Genomic DNA, 27,428 nt, shown 5'->3' with positions numbered 1-27,428 from the left:
TAATTACAAACAGACTCCCAGGCCCTATCAAATCAAAGGGGAACAGGGCCCATAAATCTAGATTTTTACAAGGGTCCCAATTTACTCTGAATCATATCTAGATTTGAAAACTACTCCCTGTCTACTGTCCAGCCCTGCCTCTGACCTCCAGTCCCTGAGGAAAGCACATGCCCAGAGAGGAAGCGAGTGAGTCCTCACCCCCTGGCCCGAACCCAGCGCACGGGGCTGGCCTGCGTGACAGTTCCACCTGTCTAGTGGGCTGGAGCCAAGGAAGACTGCTTGCGGCTCCTTCAACTCCAACCGCCAAACCCAAAGCCTGCATCTCACCTCTCCATGCAAGGAAAGGAAACTAAGGAGCAGTTAAATGCCAGCAAGAAACCAAAGGTGGCTTATTGCCACCACTCCAGGCCTCAGTGGAGTGAGCGGGTGGAGGCAGGCAGCACACAGGAGACTGGCTGTTTAGCTTGGCGCAGTGTCTGCACCCAAAGCCACGCTGTGTCCTCAGGGCCTCCTTAGGGGAGACAAGGGGCAAACAGGAGAGAAAATGGTGGAGACGGTGGTTAGGCTCTGCTTGGGAAGCTAACGGAGCGGCCCTAACCAGCTTCCACATCACCATGACAACAGTTTCCAGAACCACAGAAGGATCTATCTGTCTCAATATTTCAAGAGTCATTGCTGCTTTTCCTCAATCCCAATACTATGTGGTTTCCTGCAGGTGCTTAGAGCACCTACCCAAGAATGCCCTAGCCTGTTTTTATCTCACATTTTGTGTCACTGCCAAGTGGTGTCATATCACCTCATCACACCTACTCTTTGGGAACCATGGAAAGAGCAGGCACAGGAGAAGCCCACAGGGTATCTGGGGCCTAATTTGGAGGTTACCATCAAGAGTCACAGGTCAGAGTGACCGAGATCGTGACCAGATGTGCACCCTGTCAGGCCGAGACCTTCCCAGGGAAGGACGGCCTCAACGCTGCACGAACCCAGGGGCAGCCTACACAGGCTCTGAGCCTCAGGCCCCCACTCAAGATGTTAAATGCTAAAAATAGACAAATGCAGACTTCTAAAACTGATTGCTCAAAACACTGCCTCAAGAAATTGGACTGATGATTTTATTAGAAGAGTATTTTAAAACGCAAATCCCCTGGGAAAATATTTTCCATGTATTGGAAAGCAATGGGCTCACCACTGTGTCAAGCACACAGTAACTAGTCAGCATGTTGTATTTACAGTTATTACAGTCATTATAATAGATCTTTCTGTAATTCAATAGAAAAGCAGGTAAAGAAAGCAATCACGGCAGACAGTTCACACAAGATAAGATTCACCTGGCACACAAAGCATGTAAAATATTATCCTTGTTAGAAGTCAAATAAAAATAAATTTAAATAATAAAACACCTTTTCCCTAAACATTGAACTGGCCAAGTTGGCTTTTTCTTTGTTCTGTTTTAAGATGATACCCAGGGTTGGTCAGGGAGCAGCAGCCTGACGCTCAGAAACTTTCCATCGAGTCACCTGGCAATTCATCTCCCATGATTACAAACATCAGAAATGCTTGTATATACTTTGATACAATAATTCCACTTGTATGGGATTCATTCTAAGACAAATATAGAGCATGCACAAATGCTCATCTGTACACTGTTCCTCATACTGCTCTTTATAAAACAAAAAAAATAGAAATTATGTAAATATTCAACAACAGAGGTTTGACTATATTACTGTACAGTGTAAAGATATTCAGACCTATGTTGTATAGACCAGTGGTCCCCAACCCCCAGGCTGCAGACTGGTACCGGTCCGTGGGCCATTTGGTACCGGTCCGCAGAGAAAGAATAAATAACTTACATTATTTCCAGTTTATTTATATTTAAGTCTGATTGATGTTTTATTTTTTAAAAATGACCGGATTCCCTCTGTTACATCCGTCTGAGACTCACTCTTGATGCATGTCTCAGTCACATGATGCATTTATCCATCCCACCCTAAAGGCCGGTCCGTGAAAATGTTTTCTGACATTAAACTGGTCCATGGCGCAAAAAAGGTTGGGGACCACTGTTGTAGACTGTCTTTCTGTTGTCATTTGAAAATGGTCAAGATAAACATTAATGGGAAAAGAAACTTATAAAACCTGAATAAAGCTTTGATAAATACAAAAGGCAGTTTTATTATGGGTGGGCAACAAAACTCCACAGCATCGGACCTCAGGCTCAGCAGAGAGAACTAAAGTGACTGACAGCAGTGCCCTCGCTGTCTCAGAACGTTAGACTTGGCCGAGAGGCGGGCCTGAGAGCATGTCCCAGCATCCCCAATCAGTGCCGGCACCAGCGGAAAACCACAAAGGCAGCTTCGACTCCCTTGAACCTGCACCCCACCTGGGATCCTCTCTTCTGACACAGATGCAGTGAGTGACCCAATGCCATTGCTGGAGTAGTCAGGGCTGTGGGATTTGCTTTGTGGACTTACTGATTTCAAATTAATTTGCAAATCCCTGGGGATAATATGCCATGCCTTGATAACCTCAGACTTAGAGGGTCTTGGCTTAGCATGTGATGAGGTTAAATAAGCAAGCTTACTTTACTCTTAAAGATCAGCAGAGTGGTTGAGGGCCCACACACTGGAGTCAGACATCTGCCATTAGCCTGGGTTGCATGACTGACCAGCTTCTTTACTTTGAACAAGTTCCATAATCCCTCTGTAGCTCCATTTCTTCATCGGAAAGTGAGAGATTAATTAAACCTACCCCATGGTACTGCTGTCAAGGCTAAGTGAGCTAATGTATCTGAAGCACTTGGAACCACACACACCTGGCATACAGAAAGCTCTCCACACAAGCCACCCGTCATTATCACCGCGAAGTTATTAGCAGCAGTAGTACTAGCTCTCTTTACTTCTCGCTTTATTTTCCCAAAAGTAATCAATTAGAGCATTAGTCCCACCTTGTTTCCTGCCTCTTCAGGAATCATTTTAAGAAGTATAATGGATGTCGGCATGATGGCTAATGTGAGACCCACGTCCCTGAGTTCAGACACTCCTCCGAGGAGCAGTGCCTCAGAGAGCCTCGCCTGGCAGCAATTCACCTGCTCAAGGGAGTATCAAGAGGCCTCAGGCTGAACATCCAATACCTAGTTCCCTAAAAATGAAAAACTACCAGTGTGGGGGGTTTTGTACACATTTAGTTTTATTAGAACAAAGCAATGAGGATACTTTTAATATTTAAAATTGTTGAACACCATCTTTTCTTTCCAGTGAAACAAAAAAAATTTTTTTAATAAACAGGAACATAAATGTCTACTATAAAGAAGAGACTACAGGTTCTGCTGATTCTCCCATCAAGTGGCCGGGACCAAGACATCATTAGGAGAGAATTTTATTTTTAAAATGTCATCTTATATTGCATGGATGTTCGTTAAATATCACAAACGTGCCAAAGGAGAAGCCATGTCAAAATGCTCACATACCTCCCTCCCCAAACATCTCAAATCCACCCTTTGCTGACCTTTTATAACTCCTCATTTCTTTTAAAAGATTTCTCCTTTTATTTAAACAAGAGAAAGTAGACAAGTACATGCTGGTCAATGCTGTCTATATTCACATCTTAGAGACACAATGTAATCCCTGAGGCCAATATACAGAAAAAGGAGAAAAGAGCTACAATTCTCTGCACTGCCACCCAGGGGCCTCACACCCTCCAGCTTCCAGCAGCTCTCAGGAGGCAGAAGGTTTCTCTTTTTCCCCACAGACCACGGTTATATTGATTCCATATTTTTGTTAAGACAGGAAGGGATAAAAATGAATTTGGAACAGAAAAGGGCAGAGCTTCTTTGCCCACTGAATTCTGCCCAAGATGCATTAACACCCCCCCCCCAATAAGGTGAGAACCGTGGTGTATAAAAGAGAAGAAAGATCTCAAAAACAGGGCAACTGAGCACAAGAGGGGAATAAAGACAGACTGCAACTTCCTCCCAAGGACTGGAGAAAATCCAAAATGAGGGTTGGAATCCATCAGTGTTCCATCAGTCATCTTCTCCATCTTCCTTCATATTCATCCCCTTCTTTGTCCACAGCTTCCAATCCCTCCCCCCTCCCCTTCCTACTCCCCCTCCTCGTTTCCTCCTCCTCCCTCCTTCTTCTTCTTCTTCTCCTTCTTCTTCTTCTTCTTCTTCTTCTTCTTCTTCTTCTTCTTCTTATCCCCTCCTTCCCCTTCTTCATCATCCACGTCAGGAACCAAGTAGTACTGTGATATACTTGGCCAAATATCGTCTTTGATGACTTCTCCTGATGCCTCGGCACTTGCATCAGAATGGCTAGTAAACCATGTCAGGAAGCTCTGCTTCCTCATGCTGTCTCTTCATGCTGACTTTATTCTATGTTTGACTTGAACATTTTGGCAAATCATTTCCAGACTTCCATTTGATTTCAGTGGACTTTGAAGATGGATTACCACTCTCATTCAGATAAAATTCTTTGGAGAGAACTTTATTTATTTGTTTGTTTGTTTGTTATTTTAAAGAGAGGAGAGAGTGAGGGAGAGAAAAGGATGAAGGTGCGGGAAGTATCAACTCTCAGTTGCTGTATTGGTGATCAATTCCAATCTCTTCTAAAAACATGATTGGTGGAGTTTGTTATACTTCTCTTCTACTCTCAGAATCTCCTCGCTGGCTTGTTCAGTAAATCTGTCTATTTTATGCTGTACCTCATCAATATGTTCAATTACTTCTTGTTCTTCTTTTCTCCCTTTGGCAAGTCCTGATAGGTTGACTTCTTCTCTGGCTTGGAGGCAGGAGGTGGGAGCAAAGACTGGTGTTTGGGGGCCATGATGTCAGAAAAATCCCAGAATCAGCATCAGACTGCAGGCAAGTTGTCCAGCTAGAAGAAGCTCTGAGAACTCTACATGTGTGTCCTTAATAATCAGGCTAGCCCCCAAAATATATTGAGCACCAAATGCTGTGCTGAATGCAAATACAAACAGACGACATATAGACAGATGCCGCAAAGCAGCAGAGAGAAGAAATAGTGCTGTGGATGGGGTAGGGGGAGGGAGAGGGCTGAAAAAGTCACATGGGGGCTGCTACATCGTGTAGTGTGTATAGAACCTACCAATAGCAGGGAGGGAAGGCTATTTAGATGGGAAAATCCCTTAGCAGGTAAATCTTAATGGTCTTCCACTTGATGTGACTGGTTTGCAAGTCAGATCATCTTAGTGTGAAAACTATTATAATGTGGAAGAACCTTTTTTTATTGGCATTCAAGTCAACAAAAGTGTAAATGATTCTAACATTACATTTTAAAATCATACTTATACTGCTTAACAATATAATAAATAATATACATTTTATACTTTGCATTCTTTAATAACAAGTTAATATGCTGGAATCCACATCAGTTTACTTTATATTAAAGAACTACAAATATAAAGAAATAATTTAAATTTGCCTTTCTTATCCCTTGAGTAGAAATGTGTTTTTCCCCCAGCATCAAAACTGTAAATCACATGCACAGTTGGAGGCCTAAAACTTTTGTGCTGATAAAAATGTATAATATTATATATATTTAGGCTCAGAAATTGCAGCTGGCTGCTTTTCTCATGTTACAATAGCAAGTTTATGATTCCTGTATTGGTGCAGCAGCCACACATCATACTTTAATGGGCCCACAGCATTCATTCATTTTAAAAAATATTTTTTGGCCAGGCATTGATGCTAAGTACATTCATTATACATGCTAATTTGAACCTGGAATGTACCAAAATTTAGACTTTTTTCAATAAAAAGATTTATAGAAGAATTCAATTCTATACTCTTCAATCAAGCCAGTGGTTTCCCACACATTTTAAGGTGGAAAGATACACTTACCCACTTTTGCCCACTAGTTTTGGCATTTGTTGAATATTCTTGCTTGAATCAATTATCAGCCTATGTAATCTTCTAATGATAGAATCCCTTCTACGTTCATTAGTTTATATTTAACCATAAGAAAGAGCTTTCTCTCTAATTTACTTTGTATGAACCGTGTGTTCTTATTTTATTCAATTATTTGTTTTGCTGCTCAAATATTTTTAATCTGGTCAGAATGATCATGTTTAAGCCAGCTGCTATGTCATTTTAATATGTCCTCCATCGGCCCTGGCCGGTTGGCTCAGTGGTAGAGCGTCAGCCTGGCGTACAGGGGTTCCGGGTTCGATTCCTGGCCAGGGCACACAGGAGAAGCGCCCATCTGCTTCTCCACCCCTCCCCCTCTCCTTCCCCTCCCGCAGCCAAGGCTCCACTGGAGCAAAGATGGCCCGGGCACTGGGGATGGCTCCTTGGCCTCTGCCCCAGGTGCTAGAGTGGCTCTGGTCGCAACAGAGCGACACTCCGGAGGGGCAGAGCATTGCCCCCTGGTGGGCAGAGCATCGCCCCCTGGTGGGCGTGCCAGGTGGATCCCGGTCGGGTGCATGCGGGAGTCTGTCTGACTGTCTCTCCCCATTTCCAGCTTTGGAAAAATACAAAATATATATATATATATGTCCTCCATCACTTATTGAGGTTTTTCTTACTTTCTGTTGTAACAAGATGTTTCAGGATCATCTTGTATTTCCCCAGTCCCAGCCCTGGATATGACAGAGAAGCCCTTTCTCCAAAAAACCCAGGTTCCTTTTCTTCAAGAAGGGTAGTTGTAAAGCAAGACTGGGTGCTAGATATACTTATTGCTACTACAGAGTTGTTGCTTCCAAGTCCTCTCACTAGAACCAGGAAATATGTGTGTGCACACACATTTCTATCTAATCCAGTGGTTCTCAAAGTGTGCGCCAGGGCGCACTGGTGCACCCTTGAAGATTTCCAGGTGTGTCCTATGGTATTCCAGAGAAATATGTGCCTGTTGGGAACCAAAAAACCAACAGGGTTTTTGGAGTTCAGATTTTTGGGGGACAGAGGTATGGGGATTGGCTGTAAAATGACAGTCTGCCCAACCCCCCACCTCACTTGCCTGATTAGGTTGCAAAAGGCTGTTAAGCTGTGGTGCTGGATTGTTTACACTACCCCCCATGTTCCCAGGAAAGACTGGAGGCAAGTTTCTTCTATCCTTTGTTTGGTGTCAAGTTAAGATGATATGTATGGTGGACGTTTTCTGCAATCAACACAAGAGTAAAAAGAGAGGAATTCTTTTTATTGACAAGGAAATGAGAATGTGCCTTTCAAATATATGCCCAAACATTGAAGAAATCGCTAGGATGCATCAGGCTCATGTTTCTCATAAACATGAGAATGAAAAAACTTAACACATTTGTCCCGGGACCTGCCAAATTTACTAAATCTTACTAAAAATGTGTGTATATATATATATATATATATATATATATATATATATAACTTTTTTGTCATTTTTAAATTTTTTCACCCCTTTTTTTTTACAAATTCTAAAAAGCATGTAACATAATGTAACTCAAAAAATGTAACATAAAAATGTAACATAAAAATGTTTTTCATTGTCAGAATAAATTTAATTTTGTCATATTTATTTCATTTAATTACTGTAAAAGCACACTTGGACTTTATGTTTTTTTCTTTAATATTTGACTTAATTATTATAATACATTTCTCAGAAATTTGAAAATAGTGCACCTACAATTATTCGTACATTTTAAATGCACCCCAACTTCAAAAAGTTTGAGAACCACTGATCTAATCTATTAAAAACTATCAGCTCAGACAAGCAGTTCTTCCCTGGTGTGACTTTTTCCCACAAAGGACATTTGTCAACATCTGACATTTGCTTGTCAGAGCTGAGGACAGCAAGGGTACAACCCACAGCTAATGAGTAGAAGCCAGAGATACTGCTAAATATATACTACCAAACACAGCATAACACCCACAACAAAGAATTGTCTTACCCAAAATGTCAGGGGTGCTAAGGTTGAGAAACCCTTGCTTTTTCTGTTACCTCTCATTTTAATCCGCCCCACAGTGCTCCTTTCTGTGATTCCCTCTCTGACACTGAGAAACATGGCCTCCTTTAGCCGTTATATGCTTACTTATGTGATCAATCCTCAAATACACAGAAAGCATCCTTCTGAAATAGTCCCATCTCTCTGAAGAAAAATAAAACCTACTTAGTGAAACTCAGTATTTATTTAAGATGGAATATTTTTAGTTTAGTTTTTGCTTGTTGGATTTTGGGGGATTGTTTTGTTGGGGTTTTTTGGTTTGGGTTTTTTTTGTCTTTAACATAAAGATAGTCAAAATTCCGCCTGACCTGTGGTGGCGCAGTGGGATAAAGCATTGACCTGGAACACTGAGATTGCTGGTTCGAAACCTTAGGCTTGCCTGGTCAAGGCACATATGGGAGTTGATGCTTCCTGCTCCTCCCCTTTCTCTCTCTCTCTCTCTCTCTCTCTCTCTCTCTCTCTCTCTCTCTCCCCCTCTAAAAAAAATCAATAAATAAAATTTAAAAAATAAATAAAAAAATAAAGATAGTCAAAATTCCATATTCAAAAGCTAGTTGGGGCTTTTTTTTCTCCTGAATCTGATAAATGCGTGAGAGCAATTTAAGCTTTATTGCTCTTTTTTTCTCTGTTCCTTAGCTTTGCAGACAAACTATGTTTTACTTAGGTCTGTATATCCTGTAATATAAAGGTCTCTAAATGTATTTAAAGCAGTGCTGGTCAACCTGGCTCCCACTGCCCATTAGTGGGCGTTCCAGCTTTCATGGTGGGCGGTAGCAGAGCAACCAAAGTATAAATAAAAAGATAGATTTAACTATAGTAAGTTGTTTTATAAAGGTTTATTCTGCCAAACTTAGTGAAAATCTGACATTAAGTACTTGGTAAGTAATTATTATTATACACTTTAACTTGCTGTAACTCTGCTTTATAAATTTTATAAAGTAAAGTTACTTCTCTACTTTATAAATCACCATTACTGTGGAACCGGTGGGCGGTTAGAAAATTTTACTACTAACAGAGATACAAAAGTGGGCGGTAGGTATAAAAAGGTTGACTACCGCTGATTTAAAGCCTATTGGCTAAATTTTTACACCAAACAAAGCTATTTTTATAATAGTGCTTTTGTCTTACACCTTTGCCTTAAAAGAGTAGGTTGAGATTCATGATTATGATAATTCTAGGGTAAGCCAGGGCTGTAACAGGAGGGAACAGGGAAACCTGAAGCTGAACCTGAAAGCGACTGTTCAGGATTAAAATCCAGTGCTCGACCTCCATGTCTAAGTTAGAGATAATACAAACTTCTTAGCATAGACATGCTACTGTTAAGGATTATGGTACAAGTAGTACAAAATTGCCCTGGCCAGTTGGCACAGTGGATGGAGCGTTGGCGGGACATACAGATGTCCCAGGTTCAATCCTTGGTCAGGGCACACATGAGAAGTGACCATCTGCTTCTTTCCCCTTTATCTCCCCTCTTTCTCTCCCTCTTCCTCTCTCATAGTCAGTGGCTCGGCTGGTCCAAGCATTGGCCCTGGGCACTGAGGATAGGTAGGTTGATCTGAGCATCAGCCCCAGACAGGGGTTGCTAGGTGGATCCCATCAGGGCTTATGTGAAAATCTGTCTCTTCCCTTCTCTCGCATTAAAAAAAAAAAAAAAAAAAAAGTAATGCAAAATAAAATGTTCACGTTTGTAGATCACAAGATCTTTGGGATCTTAATTTTTTTATTTCATGAATCTGTTATTAAATAGAAATGCAATAAAAATAGGCTTCTGTAAAATAATGCTGCTGGGATATTCATTTTACTCAAAGATGATGTATTCTCAACTTTTACTAACAATTCAGGAATTGTTAGTATCATTTTTTAGATATCATTATAGAGTATAACCAGTGGTGGGATTCAACCAGTTCATGCCAGTTCGGCAGAACCAATACCTAATTTTTTGTTGAGTTTGGCGAACCGGTTGTTAAAATGGCACTTGTAATCAGGGTTCTCTCTAAGGTGGGTGCGTGGGCAGCTGCCCAATGTGGAAATCACAAATTTACATTCCTTACTTTTTTTTTAACATTCATCTGAGCAACAGCGTATTCTAAGTACCCACAGTAATGTTCATTCCATCCATAGGTGAAAAAATTGTGAGTGAAGATGCCAGTCAAGAAGCCACATGGAAATATCTGAAATAACAGTTTTATTTTTTTTGTCAGGTATTATTTAATCTTTTTTCATTAATATTTTAAAACTCATAACATAATCTAGTTTTGTGTAACTCTTTTATTGTTCTTATTTAAATATTAAGTGCATGAAACTATAAACTACCTTTTGGTATATTATTTTTTCATACTTAAAATGGTCATTAGGGCAGAGAACTGGTTGTTAAAGTATTTGAATCCCACCACTGAGTATAACCAAAAGGCAGGCAAAACAAACAAGCAAACACCAAATAAGAATAAAATGCGCCTGACCTGTGGTGGCGCAGTGGATAAAGCGTCGACCTGGAAATGCTGAGGTCGCCGGTTCGAAACCCTGGGCTTGCCTGGTCAAGGCACATATGGGAGTTGATGCTTCCAGCTCCTCCCCCCTGTCTCTCCTCTCTCTCTCTCTCTCTCTCTCTCTCTCTCTCTCCTCTCTAAAGTGAATAAATAAAAAAAAGTAAAAAAATAAAATAAAATAAAAAAAAGAGAGATACTTTTCTAAGAGTATCTCTTTATTAAAAAAAAAAAAAAAAGAATAAAATGCGATGTCTTTACTTCCAAACTTAGATCTCCAGGTAGACCACTCTGTATGCAGTACCCCTAGGACCCCACAAGCACCTGTACTCATCAAGGCCAAAGTAGAATTTAGTACAGTTAACTGCAGTTGCTGGTTGCAGTTGAACTGTTTTGATGCTGAGCAGAGAAGAGCAGAGAACTAGAATATGTGAATTTCTGTATCAGGCCTCAGGAACTAGGTGAGGAGGTAGTTGACTCTATGACTAATTTAATTGACTTAGCAGTATATGCTACTGTGCTTATGTTCACTTATGACCCTTAAGAAAGGGCTGCATGAGTAATTCTATTTATTCTTGCCTCTACATGTTACTTTACAGTTTACAGTGCGATTTAACTAATATACTGTTTGATTATTTTGGCAATCTTTGCCATCTAACTCCTTGCCATTTTTTTTCCCCAAGACATTCATCATTGAACAATATTCTCAAATTCCTACATATAGAAGTAGATAGAGCCAAACGTCAAACCTCTATGTTCTGATATAAATGCCATGTTCATTCCACCAAAACATGCTTTTATATCAATGTAGGGATCACGGGCAGTATTTAAGCTTCTCCTATGGTGAGTTTACCATCCTGCATAGAGAAACAATGTTTGTACACATGCACACACATATCCATTTATTTTTTTCTAAATAAACTCTTACAACACTTTGAAGTAGTCTTCCCATTTTATAACTGGGGAAACAGTGGCCTAGAATACTGAATTATCTTGCCCAATATCACCCAGAAAGGAAATAAAGCTAGAATAAATAAAACTGTTTCTATCACCAGGTATTAGGTTTCTAGTTTAATTTTTTTTCTATATATTTGTGGCTCATAAGAGAATGAATGCTTCCCTGGCACGTGCTTTTTACTTCTGCTAAGCTATAGAATCGTCCCAAGTTATATCAGTATACTGGGAAATTAATCCCTTTTGCCATGTAGTGATTATGAATATAACAGAACTACTGTTATAAACATACAAGTTGGATATCTGATGGTTAGGGCTATTGTTGAAAAGGTACAAATCAATACTTCTAGCAGTTATCAGCAGTGAGAATTTTACTTTTGCCAGAAGAGCAAAGAAAACTGAAATAAAATGACTCTATGGATCACAATGTGACACTCAACATTTAGTGAAACTATTAAAAATTAGAAGCAATTGACAAATAAGCTTTTTCTTAAAACAAGATGTGACTATTGACTGCTATCTGGTCAAGAAGACCTTTTACAACAATAGAGAAGCTTAAATACTGCCCGTGATTCCTACATTGATATAAAAGCATGTTTTGGTGGAATGAACATGGCATTTATATCAGAACATAGAGGTTTGAAGTTTGGCTCTATCTACTTCTAGATGTAGGAATTTGAGAATGTTGTTAATGTGTATGTGTGAGTGGGGCCGAATGGGATGGGAGAGAGAGGGCTGTACTCCAATACAACACATAGAATACAGCACAAAACACAGTTACCTCATAGCCGTCAGGGGAAAATTAAAGGGGTGGAATATGGCAATAGCATCACTAAATAGACTTTAGAAAAGAAATGGAGCATAAATTGCACCTGCTGGGGGCAGCAAAGAGAAGGTAGAAAGAAATAGAAGTGATCCACTACAATTTAGTGAACCTAATGGTAGCCCGGCTTATAATGAATGCATCAGAGAAATGGTGAGAGCAACTCAGGTGGCAAGTCTGTTCCATCCTACTAGTTCTGCCTCAAAGCAGAATTTTGAATTTTCTTACACTCAAGGTGATTGATGCAAAGAAAACGTTTTTTTTTTCCTCAGGCCAATAACATCTATAGACAATCTACTGGAGAGATGACTCTCACCTCCCAGGCAGCGTTATCTGTGTGACTGACCTCTGTTTCAGTGATTCTCACTAGCTTTTCCTTAGTTTACTGGTTAAGATTACAAGCAGGAAGTCAGACTGTCTTTGTTTAAAACTTTCTATCACTTACTTAACAGCCTTGGGCAAGTGCCCTAAAGGTTCTGAGCCTCTCTCTACTCTTCCCTAAAATGCAACTGATAACACTATAGCCTTCCTGTAAGGATCAAGTGAGATAATATAGGTTGAGAATTTTATTTAGCACAGTGCCTGGCATATCATAACACTGCAATCTTATTACCTTATAGCTAACACATTTTAGCAGGCTATTTGATAGGATAGCTCAAGAATCCTACTTTGATGGATCCATTTTACTCCTCCTGCCATGTTAGCTTGCCAGTGTAATACTGACTCTGGTACACACTTGTAAAAAAGCCATCAGGAACCTCAGCCTCTTAGCAACTCATTAAATTCAAATTTTAAAGTCTTTTACAATCTAGCCCAGGGGTCCCCAAACTACACATGCTGCCCCCTGAGGCCATTTATCCGGCCCCCACCACACTTCCAGAAGAGGCACCTCTTTCATTGGTGGTCAGTGAGAGGAGCATAGTTCCCATTGAAATACTGGTCAGTTTGTTGATTTAAATTTACTTGTTCTTTATTTTAAATATTGTATTTGTTCCCGTTTTGTTTTTTTACTTTAAAATAAGATATGTGCAGTGTGCATAGGGATTTGTTCATAGTTTTTTTTATAGTCTGGCCCTCCAACGGTCTGAGGGACAGTGAACTGGCCCCCTGTGTAAAAAGTTTGGGGACCCCTGATCTAGCCTCAACCTAATTTCCAGCTTTATCTCTCCACTAATCTCACCAAGACTCTGTATGATCCACCCCTGATGCCTTGTGCATCTGAAAACCTGCACATGAATACTTGATAACATCGGTTGTTGATATTGTTTCCTTGACTGCCAAGGAAGGAATACAGATTTGCCAAGAACCTTCAAACAAAGCTAAGAATGTTAAGTATGTGAATTTCAGGTCTTTCCCAAGTGCCTACCAGAGAGATTAAAATTACTCAGGATGCCTGCCTACAGAGTCCAGAGAAAGGTCAAGGTTTTCACAAACTTTATCTTATAGAATTTTTTAATGTTTATTTTATTGATTTTAGAGGGGGAGAGAGAAACAGAAACTTCAATCTGTTTCCATATGTGCTCTGACCCAGGATCAAACCTGAAACTTCTGTGTTTCTGGACAATGCTCTAACCAACTGAGCCACTGGCCAGGGCACAATCTTTCTTGATGATGGACTTTATGCTCAGGAATCTTTGATATGGCACATGTGCTATTCTCACAGAATTCTCATTTGGGTTGTGCACATTGTAAAGCCAGCCGCGGCCACCATCACAGCTGCCTGGCTCATGCAGGTTTGCACTTGATTAGGACAGGTGATAATGAAATGACAGAGCCAAGAACTGGTGGGCCATTAGCTTTAATCCTAGCTTGCAACCGGCGAGCAAGAAATACACACAGTGGGAAAACACTTCCCTTTCCATTCAGGGCTCCCAAAGCCACTGACTTTTCTGAGTTTCCTAGAATCAAAGGTTTCTACCTCACCAGCCTTATTCACTTCTGTTCTCCTTCTCTCTGCACAAACTGGCTTCTCCTTCAGCACTCCACCATCTTGGCTGCTTCTCCTCTCCTCCACATGGCCTTTCTCTGCTCTCCTCCAGCATGGGCTCCTCTGCCCTATTTTATAGTGTAGAAATCAAAACCTTTAATCCAATATACAAACAAGAAAGTCTCTGATGCAAAGTCACTTATCTGAGGCATAATGGGATTCCTCATGAGAGTGCACCACCCCACATCATGCAACAGTCAAGGGTGTGAGGAAAAGCTTAGTCTTAAAACTAAGCCTTAGGCTATAATGACTCTGCCTGCTTACAGCCTGTCCCCCACACCCAATGCAAACTATAACCGAGCAAACATATATATCATATTTACAAACTTACTTGACCAACAGTGGCACAGGCCTTGAATGTGTTTGATCCTGCCAGGCCCTGTGAGCTGGATGTTCATGTAACCTCGGAGGGGTTTGGATGGGGCTTGTGGCAATGGACGGAACGCTTACGGCAACCTATTGGATTTTGGTTCCAACTATAGAAAGGTGCTGAAGTTCATTACTTATTAGTGGAGAAGCAGCTGGCAGCTGTGTATGCTGCCCTCCTGGCCACTGAGAGCATTACAACCACAACACGAATTACAGTCAAGACAACATACCCTATTGCAGGATGGGTGAGAGATTGGGCGACCAAACCACGTAGTGGTATGGTCCAAATGTGCACACTGGCCAAGTGGGGTGCCTACCTGAAACAATGCTGTGCTCTTAGCACCAGCCCGTTGAGGGCAGAACTGCAGGAAGTCTTGGGTCCAGTCACCTATGCGACCTTAGAGTCAGGTGCAACTGGGGCTCAGGAGGCAGAACTTGCAGTCAGTCCCTACCAGGAGGGGTGGGTGCCCATCCCCGAGGATGCCTGGTATACTGATGGTTCCAGCAGGGGCCAACCTGCCAAATGGATGGCTATAACCTTCCATCTGGCCACTGAGACTATTTGGATGAACACAGGTACAGGCCAAAGCAGCCAATGGGCGGAATTAAGAGCTGTTTGGCTAGTTGCCCATAATGAACTTTCGCCTCTGGTGATCTGTACTGACAGCTGGGCTATTGTGGACTGACCCTTTGGATTGCTACTTAGCACACTAACCAGTGGATGGTAATTGTTGGGCAGATAAAATGTATTATGCTCACTTTGTTAAAGATGGCTCCGCTGCCCACGTGAGGCCGTCGCCCAGGTGATATTAAGGTGTGTTAAGAATCCTTGTAGCCTGGGGCTTGGTTTTGGGATTAAGCCTTTCCCACCCTTTTTGATGTGGGGTGGTACAATCCAATCATGCCTCAGAGAAGTGACTGTATTAGAGATTTACCTATTTTGTATATTGGATTAGAGGTTGTGAAGCTACAATATAAAATGGGGGCGTTCTTGGTTCCTGAGATCATCATTAGAAGAGAGAGCAGAGGAGAGCAGAGAAAGGCCACATGGAGGAGGCCAGGGTAAGAAGCCAAGATGACAGAGTGTTGAGTGAAAGGCCAGTTAGTGCAGAGTTTGTATCTGGGATAAGGAAGGAGATGGGGAACTGAGGAGAATAAGGCTGGTGAGCTAGAAACCTTTGATTCTAGGAAACTCGGATAAATCAGTAGCTTTGTGAGCACTGAATGTGACTGGGTTTTGGAGCCCAGTGTGTGTTTTTACTTGCCCGCTGGGTACAAGCTAGAATTAAAGACTATGGCCCATCAGTTTTTGGCTCCGTTGTTTCTTTACCGACTGTCCGAATCCAATGCGAACCTGCATGGGCCAGAAGACTGCTGTGATAGTGGCCCTGGCCCTGCCTTCTGGCTTTACAGTAATGCACCGTCCACTATGAGGTCAGGCTATGTGGCAGGACTTATGGGAAATAGGACACCAGAAGCAGGTGACAGTATATCATGTCACGGGGCATGCCCCTCTAGCCCATCCTGGGAATGATGAGGCAGATACGTTGGCAAAGGTGTGATGATTGGAGACTGCACCTGTAGGTGATGTGGCACAGTGGCTCCACCGGCACCTGCTCAGTGCAGGACAGAGAACTATGTGGGCTACAGTTAAGGCTTGGAACTTGCCTGTGTCCTATGCTGAGGTACTTGCAGCCTTTGAGCAATGTGCAGTATGTTCCAAGGAGCACCCTTGGAGACCACTGGTGTCACCTGGACAGGTCCAGAGGGGTCATGTTCCACTGACATGATGGCAGATAGACATCATAGGACCCTTACCAATGTCAGAAGGGTACCAGTATGCAGTCACTTGTGTAGATACTGCCACTGGTCTGCTTGCTGCTTACCCTGCCTGTAACCCTGACCAGAGGGCAGTCACACAGGCTCTGGACCACCTGAGTGCTGCATACGGGCGACTGCTGGTCCTTGAAAGTGACAGTGGTACCCACTTCACTGGTTCAATGGTGAGGCAAGGGGCTCAAAAGCTGGAGGTGGACTGGAAGTACCATGTTCCCTACCACCCCCAGGGTGCTGGTATCATTGAGCGATATAATGGACTCTTAAAGCAAGGACTGCGACAGGAGGGGGGCACCGGCTGTCTTACTGGATGGACACGCCGCTTATGGACAGTACTCCGGATTTTGAATGAGTGACCTCGACGGGGGAGCCCAGCCCCAGTAGAAGCCCTCCTGCATCGGACAGCTGCCCCCATTCAGTTGCAGATACGCACCAAGGACATTTTACTCAAGCCAGGTTTCAGACAGCAGAGCAATGTGCTCTTGCCTGCCCCAACAACCCTTCTTAAAGGCCAACGGCTTCGATGGACTTGGTCCTGGACTGTACAGGCCCCCCATCTGAGATGGGTGGCCTTGTTGACACCATGGGGAAAGGGGCTAGAGGTGGACCTCCAGTTAACTCCTTGGGCAACCAGTACCTGGCCACCTAAGGTAGAAGTGTATTATCACTTGAGTGCTCAGGGGGACAGCATTATGAAGGGCCCCTTTGTAATTTCTTTATGGCCCATAATGAGTTCTCCTATTTTACTACACATAGAACCAGCAGATCCTGGTGTATTGGCCAATAAGGTTTGGTATGCCTGCTCAGGGTGGCCTCTGGTACCAGCTACGGTGCTATCTGCCGACAAAACTCTGGCCTGTATTCTGCCAGAGGGAAAAGATTTGCCTCTCTTGGTGCCGCTGACAGCTCTCTCATTTCACCCATAGCTTTTGATTTGTTAATCCTATTGCTGTAGTTGGTACTGTTTCTGTTTATGCAATGTACCCCACTCCTTGCACAGTGACCATCATGGAAGATACCTGTGGTTTAGATTGTGAAACGAGCAAAAGGGGTGGAATATTGGTCAAATAAGTTTGTAAATTGATATATATTTTGCTCGCTTATAGTTTGCATTGTGTGTGTGTGTGTGGGGGGGGGGGGACAGGCTGTAAGCAGGCCAGGTCATTATAGCCTAAGGCTTAGTTTTAGGACTGGGCTTTTCCCCACACCCTTGACTGTTGCATGATGTGGGTGGTGCACTCTTGTGAGGAATCCCATTGTGCCTCAGATAAGTGACTTTGTATCAGAGACTTCCTTGTTTGTCTATTGGATTAAAAGGTTTTGATTTCTATACTGTGGGGTGGGACAGACCAGGAGCTTGCTCTCTCTCAGTTCCTGCTATCACCATTGCAGGGGCCTCCCTGATCCCTTTCCCTTCATAGGAAAAGCTGGTTTTCTTCTTTTCCCTTGTCTTCTCTTGTGGCTTGCCTGTCTTGGTGAGACACCAATAAACAGAATGGCCCACCATCCTCCAACTTTGCCATTTCTTAACCGTCTGCCCGAATCCAATGGGAACCTGCGTGTGAATGGCCACAATGGCGGCTCCTGGCCTTACACATGAGGTGGTCATAATTACTGTATTTTTTTTATTGTTTCTTTTGCTCAATTATAGATGTTGGTCTGAGTTATAAAAAAGGGTAAGATTTTCAGGATGATAAGGGGTAGGCAGGAAGAGCAGAATTTGGTTTTTTTCCCAATAAAAATAACTACCACTATCATTTTTATATCTTACTGGTTAGAAACACAAGTAGAAATGGAAGAGAGTGATACACAGGTCTCAGTTTTATTGGTGAGGATATTGTACAAGTTCTTAAAAGCTAAAGGGAAGCGTTACTGGGCAGTTATTCTGTAAATTTATTATTATTTACAATAATGACATTTATATTTGCTCCAGTTAACCCATGAGAGCTTTGTGTAGATCTGAGAGGATGAGACAAAGTTCTTTTTGTCACGTGGTTTCTCACAGTCTACTTTTGAAAACTTTTCTTATCAGAGGGCAGCAGACCTTTCACTGTGGAAATAGTTATCTCCCAAGCATCGGTGCCAATTGGGATCACATGCAGTCCTGCCCACTCTTGACAGATGGCAAGAAGCCCAAACCTTCCATATGCTCCTCTGTTCTCTGGGAAAGCACAGGCACGAGAACAGATTTGGCTGGTGCAACTGTGACTGAGGGTGTCTCAAGAACTTTCCTGTCCTTGGGTTATTTAGCACCAGACAGGGTTACAGCAAGTTGAGCATATTCTGTGGTGGACAGCACAGAGAGCAAGTCAAGCTCTCAGGTGTCTAGCCTTGTGTCTGTGAACATCTCTGGGTGTTTTAATAACTCATTTGAGCAAGGGCGATGTGGTTTAGTGTAGCATCTGTTTCTACAGGCTCTTGGGCATCTTGTTATAATAAAGAACAGGGAATGTTCTGTTTACTTTGACTTTTCTTCTCATCTAAGGTCTGAGACTCATCAGAACTCTATTCCTTCATAAAGGCAGCAGAATGTTATCAGAAACAACTTTCTTCAACAGAGAAAACTTGCAAACTTTGCATCCAAATGTAACTAAAATTTCAGAAATAGCCAGCTCTGGGATGGTATACTGCTTTCCTTATTTTATCTTTTCTTCCTCCTGTGATCATTATATTCAAAAATCAAAGATGAATTGATTTTGAAACTCTCCCAAGTTTACAAAAGAATTGCAGAAACAGATCAATCACATCTTATGCTTGGGACTCAGTGCTATCATACTTTTTCAGCTGCAATTAGCCATTTCAATCTTTGTTCCTGTTTCTCTTTTTTTTCTTTCCAGCTTTCTTTGTCCCTTTTTAATTGTCTTGATTACCTCTAAAAGTTGTAACGAGGTGACTCAGTCCCTGAGCTATGGTGTAGTGAGTTGCCGTTGGTTCAGGAAGTCACCCACTGCTTTACATCTCCATGAGGTTTGCTCCAAAGAAGCTTTGCAGAAGCTCAGTTAGCACACTTTAAGTATTCCATTTATTGCCGTACAGAATTGTCATAGCTGAGCTTACCACCCTTAGCTTATAATAATACATCTATTAAAATTATTTTTAAATTATTTTTATTCATTTTTAGAGAAAGAAAGGACACACACACAGAGAGAAACATTGATTTGTTGTTATACCTATTTATGCTGTCATTAGTTGATTCTTGTATGTGCCCTGACCAGGAATCAAACCTGTGACCTGGGCATGTCAGGATGACACTCTAACCAACTAAGGACCCAGCCAGAGCAAAATTATTATTATTACTATTTTGACAGAGTCAGAGAGAGAGAGAGACAGAGAGAGGGACACATAGGGACAGACAGACAGGAAGGTAGAGACATGAGAAGTATCAATTCTTCATTGTAGCACCTTAGTTGTTCATTGATTGCATTCTCATAGTGCCTTGACTAGGGTCGAGGGGGCTACAGCAGATCGAGTGACCCCTTGCTCAAGCCAGTGACCTTTGGGCTTCAAGCCGTTGACCATGGGGTCATGTCTATTATCCCACACTCAAGCCAGAAACCCTGTGCTCAAGCTGGTGAGCCCATCCTCAAGCCAGATGAGCCCATGCTCAAGCCGGCAACATCAGGGTTTCAAACCTGAGTCCTCTGTGTCCCAGTCTGATGCTCTATCCATTGCACCACTGCCTGGTCAAATGCAAAATTATTTTTTAAAAGAAGCCACAGTGACCATGGGAAGAACTTTTAATTAAGGCCGGGTTGTAAATTGTTACAAAAGTAAAATGGAACAATTTTCCAGTATAGGTTTCTCGTTGGTCATTTGTTTGCATACTATTTTCTGTCTGGAAAAAAAAAATTTTATTCTTGTAATGTTTTTAAGCTAGCAAGACATATGGCAGTAGATTAGAGAATATAGTTTTAGTCACTGTATGAGGAGAGAAAAAGTAGGTTTACAGTTGTAATACAAATAAACAGTAATTAATAAATAATACAAAAATGAAACTCTCATACTAACAACTGTAAACCTATTTTTGCCAACCAATGTATATCCATAAGTAGAAGACTAACTGAAGAGTGGAATTTAGGTTAAAGATCAATAATAATGAAAACTTGAACTGTAAGAGATTTTCTTTATTCAGTTGAGATCTTATTTTGAAATTTTTATCTAAGTCTAAAAGGGTCTGTATATCAATTCTACCATAGAAAAATTGTTCTCTGTTCTTAAATCAGAAAAGTAGAAAAGAAAAATACTTCTTCTTAAGGAAAAATTCAGGAATCACTACTCTTCTATCTCATGTTAAGTGATAAATGGAAGCTGTGTTTAATAGAAATACTTATCATTTTACCTTGTGATTTCATACCAACTTCCTACAAAGAACTCAAGGTATTTTTTCCCATGAATGAATCCTCCCAGAAAGTTCAAGAAGTAGTAGTAGCAACCATAGAACCACAGAGCTGGAACAAACATATTATCTAACTCAGAGGTGATTTTTTTACTTTAGCTGTCAAACCTTTTTCTCAAACAAAACTTTACACAGGGACCTGATACATAAACAGAAAACTGAGCTGATGTTCTGGCCAAAGCAGAAGGCACAGAGTTGCCCCATTTCACTGGCTCCCAACTCCCAACCCATCTGCAAGGATCCCTTTAAAATCACCTCACCTCAGACTATTTTAGAAGCAACGAAACAGGCACAGCAAGAGAGCTAGCTTTGACTAGGCCATGCTTACCTGTCGAACCATGAAGCCGAAGCCTTGGTCTGATCAAGCCCTTGTAGAGACACCAGCCGCCCACTGCACTGTGAGCATCTATTTGAGGCTCAACCCTTATCGCCGCTCTCTGGTTTTGCATTTCTCTGGGGAGCTCATGACAAGCTGTATATTTAGTTCATGTACTTATATGTTTAAAAACTCTCACTAGATTGTGAGACCTCTAAAACAAAACAGAACTCATCTTAACTCCTGTGCATTTCCCCCCAGTTGTTAATGTGGATTGAAGTTGCCCCACCTGAAAATGATAGGTCATATTAGGTAATAGCCCAATATTTCTAATAACTCAGAGTTGTTAAGCATATAAGAAATCTGATTTGGGTTTACTAAATTTAGCTATCGTATGGAATAGATCATCACATAATGTACTCTTTTATTCTCAAAATAAAAATGGGCCCAAGAAGAATAACACTTAGTTGTTAACTGGATCATTAAATATCAAAGGGTTTCAAAACATTAACAGGTATCAGAATCACCTAAAGTGCTTGTTAAAGCAATTTGATTCAACAGACCTGGAGCCTGAGAATTTGCATTCTAATATCTCCCAGGTGATACTGATGCCATATGCCCAGAAACCACTGACCTTTCATTATGATGCTCTAATTTGGCGGTAAGTAAATTTTCCACCTCTGGCACATGCTGAGCCTGCAGCAGCTAAGTAGATGTTCTGGTTCAGTAAAAGGAATCAGGACTTATTTTAGTTCCTGCTAAAATTTTCACAGAGGAGCCATCAATCAGATCATTAAGAAATGGACTTGGATTGCCATTCTGCAGAATTGAGAATTTATGGCATTTCCTTGCTGTGTGATTCTGTTAGCGATAACATGCCATATCACTATATACCACACAATGAGCAATACTCTAGCCATTGGACAACATGAGAGTGAGCAACAGTAATCTAAGTGTTCTTAATCCTTCTACTAACAGAGTCTAGGAGTACATTACTCCAAATAAAATGAAGGGAAATTCATTGATATTATGAGGGATAAAGAAAAAAAAAAACTTGTTTTTAAAAAGAAGCCAACCTTAACCTTATTTGCGTGTTTGCTACTTGTCATCCCCTTCACCCACCATTAAAGAAAAGGATTTTTTCCCCTTCATTTATATGAGATAATTTCTACAAAATCAACCTAGTTCAGATTTTTATTAAGTAATGAAGATAAGCCAACAACTCTGCTAAGAATAATCAAATACATATGAGATCCAGCCTCTTCCTAAAGACCTTCACGGTACATTTAAAGCTAGGTCTTCCAAAGGTGACCCAAATTAAGTGCCCAGTAAACTTAGTCTTCAGAGAGAAAGCAAGTTTACCCAATAGGCACCAACCATCACGAACTTTCTAAGAGGAGTTACATATTTGCTCTATTTGTACTCATCTAATTAAGGTAAGGCTTTCTCAACCCACAGCTGGAGAAATTCAACTCTGGAGGGTTTAAAGATCTCACCCGCAAGCAACTTGTGAGCCAAAACCAGGATTAGAACGATGATACCCAATGCCAGCCAAGCAATCATCCCGACCAGGCTTTGTAGCCATTTTCTCTCACCTCCGCCCAGCCTTTCCTCTTGGCATTCATGCTTTTTTTTAGACACTGCGGATGACATCAGAAAGATTCCTTCCAATCTTCTTCAATATTTTTATATATTTAGAAAATGAAGTACCCCTTCTCAACCCTTTATTTCTATCTGAGAGAGGAGGTGAGTCACTCCATTGAGGCTTGCTAGAAATACAGCTCTATAATCAACATCCCCCGGCTGCTGCAAAGGCGGGTGCTAGCAGATGGCAACGATTCCTAGGAACCAATGCTGCCCTTATTTCCAGCAGTCATTTAGAGAATTTGAATTGTTCTAGAGTCCCCTAAGAAGATAAAACTTTAGTTCCTGTAAGGCTGGTGGCTGTGGCCACACAGGTTCACACTGGATTTGGGAAGATGGTAAAGGAACTGTGGAGCTGGAAAGTGGTGGGGCCATTCTGTGTATTAGAGTCTACCAAGGGTGGATGAGCGAGCAGGCAGAGAAAACCACTTCTCTCTCTCCCTCTCTCTCTCTCTCTCTCTCTCTCTCTCTCTCTTTCAGGCCTCCCAAGCAAAACAGGCAGGGGGAGGGGAGGAACCCCTTCTATGGAAAACAATAGCAAAAATGACACCTTCCAGTGGTGGCAGGCAATCCGCAATCTGCCGCCCTGAGAGCAAGCGCCTGCAGCCTTACACGGACTATACACACGTGGTGCTGCCCCGTGCTCATGCACCAGTCAGGCAGAGTACAAGCGAGCAAGCCTAACGCACTTGTTTGCTCAACAGTCCCCCTGAGGTTACTTACCTAAGTATTTTGTTTTAAGTGGTCATCCAATTTGAATTTGGGCTATGAGAAGTAGGTTTTAATGAATCAAAATTTTGTTCTGGAACTATTTGATTTAAAAAAAATCAGACCCCATTCTCCATGTCTTATTATAAATCACTAAACTCTCAATTTGCTTTCATTCTGCTGTAGCTAATACCAACACAAAAATTGCCAGCAAATGTATTGCATTTTTACTTCTTTGAAAATGGGGGTATGAGAGAGAAAAAGCTGTCCTGTGAATAACATCTCCAAAACTGCTTTTGTGATTCTTTAGCGTTTGAAAACTGACGAATGGTGCATGCTCAATTGGAAAGAAGATGTTTCCATTATTCCTTAATATTAGGTATACTAGATAGCAGACAGCACGCGTTCATTTCCATAGGCCAACTACTCACTTGTAAAAGTTTTTAATATGAAAATATAGCAAATGATTATTTCCAGTTTCTATGCCCCCACAAATGCATTCCCAAGAACTTTTCATTAAACTCATCAGAAATAATGCTAGATCAGGAAAGCTGCAGTTTATTGTATAAGCCTTGAACTGAAGTTGGCTTAAAAATACAAAGGACGCCCTGGCTGGTTGGCTCAGCGGTAGAGCGTCGGCCTGGCATGCGGGGGACCTGGGTTCGATTCCCGGCCAGGGCACATAGGAGAAGCGCCCATTTGCTTCTCCACCCTCCCCTCCTTCCTCTCTGTCTCTCTCTTCCCCTCCCGCAGCCAAGGCTCCATTGGAGCAAAGATGGCCCAGGCGCTGGGGATGGCTCCTTGGCCTCTGCCCCAGGCGCTAGAGTGGCTCTGCTCACGGCAGAGCGACGCCCGGGAGGGGCAGAGCATCGCCCCCTGGTGGGCAGAGCATCGCCCCTGGTGGGCGTGCCGGGTGGATCCCGGTCGGGCGCATGCGGGAGTCTGTCTGACGTCTCTCCCCGTTTCCAGCTTCAGAAAAAAAAAAAAAGAAATACAAAGGACAAGCAATAAATTTAAAAATAAATTTAAAAAAATAAGAAATAGAAAAGTACATGTCTTCTAGAAAACTCAAAAGCAGTTGAGCACACCAAAGTTAGATATTGCTGCAAGACAAAAACATGTATGGAATATCTACTTCTAATTTTGGAGGGATTTTTTTAGCATTCTGAGTAAATAGAAAGGTAAAATTATATAGAAGGTTTCTTTCTTCTAAGGTTGGTAGTCAATAGTAACTGAACACCTTCTGTGTGTCATACACCAAAAAGACCCCCAAATGAAGGATATAGACCTTGCTGTTCAAGGAATTCACTGGCTATTAACACTTTACTAGAAGAAAAAGAAATCTACAGAATTCCATAGTTCGAGTGTTTTTTCTTTTTATTCAACTGCTATCTCTGTGCAATAGAAGTACTTATCACTAATTAATAAAAATCAAGAACAAGAAAAATCCATAGTCAGTGTGGGGCAGCTGTGTTAGGCTTGCTCGCAGGGTTACTTCCTGCAAGCACTTTGCCTGATTGGTACGTGAGTGTGTGGCTGCACCAAGTGTGCATAGCCTATATAAGGTTACGGGTGCTTGCGCTCAAGAGAGATGGGGGGTTGTGGGTGGCGGTTTGCCTGCCTGCCACTGTGAGGTGTAAGGGGCCGTTCTTGCTATTTGTGTGCTAGAGAAGAGGTTTTCCCCTGTCTGTGTGATTGTCCGCTGTTGTGAGACTATTAAACAGAATGGTCCAACACTTTCTTTCTAGCTCTGCAGTTTCTCTACCGTCTGCCCAAATCCAATGTGAACCTGCCTGTCCCCGGCCACCAGCATTACAGTCAGTAATATCAACAAATTAGTATTCGGGGGTTTTGAGTGTCACCACTAGAGAACTGGTCCCTTTTAAAACTCAGCCTGAGAAAAATCACCAGTTGCAGTAAATGGTTCACGAAGGTGGTAATAATGTGATAAGGTGCCAAAAAACTGTAAAACTTAGTATTGGAAACGCCATTTTAAAGAGAAAAGGCCGGGCTTCTTGCCCCCTCCTTTCTTCTTCTTTTTTCTTCTTTCATTTTTCTGAAGCTGGAAACAGGGAGAGACAGTCAGACAGACTCCCGCATGCGCCCGACCGGGATCCACCCGGCACGCCCACCAGGGGCGACGCTCTGCCCACCAGGGGGCGATGCTCTGCCCATCCTGGGCGTCGCCATGTTGCGACCACAGCCACTCTAGCGCCTGAGGCAGAGGCCACAGAGCCATCCCCAGTGCCCGGGCCATCTTTGCTCCAATGGAGCCTTGGCTGCAGGAGGGGAAGAGAGAGACAGAGAGGAAAGCGCGGCGGAGGGGTGGAGAAGCAAATGGGCGCTTCTCCTGTGTGCCCTGGCCGGGAATTGAACCCGGGTCCTCCGCACGCTAGGCCGACGCTCTACCGCTGAGCCAACCAGCCAGGGCCCCTCCTTTCTTTAGATAATGGAGGGAGAAGAATATGGGAGCTTCCTAGCTTACAAGGACAACTGAGTCATCTAGTCATAGTTTAACTATAGTTCTCTGGAAGAATAAAGGTTATCTGAAGAACTTCCTTTCCCCTTCAGTGGGATCCTTTAGGAGACAATGTTTACCTATCCTACACTGATTTTAACTCTTCCTCCCCTCCTAAAGTCCTGAGAGTAACATTACCTCTAGACAAAAGAATGGGGGGTAGACACTAAAAGATTTGTGCATGTCTTTAATATGTAAAACGACATTTATCGCTATGGCATTGATATGTAAAATGACATTTATTGCTATTGTGTTACCTTATAAGTTTTAACATGTAAGAATGTTTTTTCCTTTTTTTTTTTTTTTTTTTTTTAATTTCCGAGGCCGTAAACGGGGAGAGACAGTCAGACAGACTCCAGCATGCCCCCGACCGGGATCCACCCAGCACGCCTACTAGGGGCGACGCTCTGCCCACCAGGGGGCGATGCTCTGCCCCTCTGGGGGGTCGCTCTGTTGAGACCAGAGCCACCCCAGCACCTGGGGCAGAGGCCAAGGAGCCATCCCCAGCGCCCAGGCAATCCCTGCTCCAATGGAGCCCCAGCTGCAGGAGGGGAAGAGAGAGACAGAGAAGAAACAGTGGGGGTGGAGGGGGGGTGGAGAAGCAAATGGGCGCCCCTTCTATGTGCCCTGGCCAGGAATTGAACCCGGGTCCCCCTGCACGCCAGGCCAACGCTCCAACGCTCCACCGCTGAGCCAACTGGCCAGGGCCTGTTTTTTCCTTTTAAAAGGTCCTATGACAAATGTAAGCTTGTTAATGATTGACTATTATGTCATGCTCCCCCTCCTATTCCCCCCAACCTGTATGTGATCAAGGGTATATAACTAGCCTCAGAGCTATATTCGAGGAGATATGATTTGGGTTAGCTATACCCTGTGTAAGTTATATGCAGCCAGCTTATTAATAAATCTCCTAAAAATTCTTCTGTATCCTGCCTTGGTGTCTCTACGTAACCCACAGAATTAAGGTACGCTACGTTATAACAGTAATCAATAATATTAATTTGATACAAAAGTGTAAATTAACTATTGCTAGTCAAGGAGTGAAACCTCTATTTCCATCCAGTCTGTTTGATCTGTATGTTCTTGGGTCTTGAATAAGAAAACTAAGTTGCTTAAAACCAGTGTGTCATGACTGACAAGTCTTTCTTGCCTATGGCCAAAACAAACAAACAAAATCTCACTTAGAGATCTTCAGCAATTGACTTCAACAGTTTAAGACATAAACTGCCTTTTTTCTTTCTTTCTTTTTTTTTTTTTTTTTTTTTTTTTTTTTTTTTTACTGCCCTCAGCCTTTTATAGCAGAAGGCTATCACAGAGATACATCCAGGTGGTTTTAATTACAGGGCTACCACTATTACTTAGATTTTCCAATGTAGAGAAAAATTCACTTCTAATTTATATTCCACATAACACTGCCATATTTTCAGATAGTGTGCTTTTTACCTACTGATTTCAGCAACTCAAT

At 42.2% G+C, this 27,428-nt stretch overlaps 1 protein-coding gene and 1 pseudogene across 2 annotated transcripts in view; one reads left to right on the top strand and one right to left on the bottom strand.

Moving 5' to 3' along the window:
* The window catches only part of DLGAP1 (DLG associated protein 1), a 986,787-nt gene that overhangs the window by 592,993 nt on the left and 366,366 nt on the right, over positions 1 to 27,428 (top strand). The gene's annotated exons all lie outside the window — the stretch shown is intronic.
* On the bottom strand, positions 4,019 to 4,820 carry LOC136315058 (protein SET-like; annotated as a pseudogene).

The sequence above is a fragment of the Saccopteryx bilineata genome, chromosome 11 (assembly GCF_036850765.1).
Source record: "Saccopteryx bilineata isolate mSacBil1 chromosome 11, mSacBil1_pri_phased_curated, whole genome shotgun sequence".
Classification (NCBI taxonomy): domain Eukaryota; kingdom Metazoa; phylum Chordata; class Mammalia; order Chiroptera; family Emballonuridae; genus Saccopteryx; species Saccopteryx bilineata.
This window is presented reverse-complemented; position numbering and strand designations above follow the sequence as displayed.